The sequence below is a fragment of the Triticum dicoccoides genome, chromosome 3B (assembly GCF_002162155.2).
Source record: "Triticum dicoccoides isolate Atlit2015 ecotype Zavitan chromosome 3B, WEW_v2.0, whole genome shotgun sequence".
Taxonomy (NCBI): Eukaryota; Viridiplantae; Streptophyta; class Magnoliopsida; order Poales; family Poaceae; genus Triticum; species Triticum dicoccoides.
Genome location: NC_041385.1, coordinates 496199206 through 496200270, shown reverse-complemented (window position 1 = coordinate 496200270; position 1065 = coordinate 496199206).

The following is a 1065-nucleotide window of genomic DNA, read 5'->3' as shown; positions in this document are numbered from 1 at the left end:
TGCATGTTAGAGCTGCTGATGTGGCACAATGCTGACGTGGACATTGCTGCATGTCAAGAGAAATATGGTACTCCAAGCGCAAGTCAAGAGTAGTAGTGAGGATGGACTATTTAGGTAAGATATATCTGTTGCACGTTGGTATTTGGTAAGATATCAATTACTTTTTTCGCGGGAATGGTAGGATATTAATTACATGGCAGATTTCATGGGATAGTGTTGAGTCAAAACATGTTTATAACCAATGGCAGTGGTGGGTAATTAGAGCGTTAAACGTGTTTGGTGCTTAACATTGGAGCGATTTGAACCGCTAGATAACATGATTTGACGGTCGAGATAGTTTGAATCTACCCCTTTGGGTCTTTTTATATTAATATAGAGGTATAAATATAGATATAGGTGCAAAAACAATTATCTACTAGTACTCCATCTGATCCATAATGTGTCGCGGTCTTAATCTAAGGATAGTTCAACCTTAGTTTAAAACTATGACACTTAATAGACACAAAATAGCTTGTGCGTTTAAAAACAACAAGAGTAAAACAATACACTTCGTTTGAAGGTGAGCTGTCATTTGGATTCGAGAGTCGTATGATGTACTCCCTTCTTTCAGAATTACTTGTCGTGTAAATAGATATATTTAGTTGTATTTTAATTCCACATATATTCATTTTTATCAGTTTTGTGAGAAGTAATTCGGGACGGAGTGAGTATGATGGTACGTGCATCGATCAGTTCCCTTTGTTTTGTTTTGCGGGATGACCGGTTCATTACTTGACCGTAAATTAATGTACCACGTTGTATATAGTTTGTCTAATTCACATCTAGATGTTTTCTAAGCATGTCACACCTAAACTTTCACAAATAACGCAACAACAAGGAACAAAAGAAAAGTTGGGACAAAAAATAAAATAGACCACAAACATAATGTACATTAGGTTAGATGTGACATAATTATGTCACATGTAGATGTGTCCTACACGAAAAAAAAAATTATACGAGACCAGGTCTTATATAAACCAGGTGAGACCCGCCCTGATGGATGACATGTGGCATTCACAAATCACA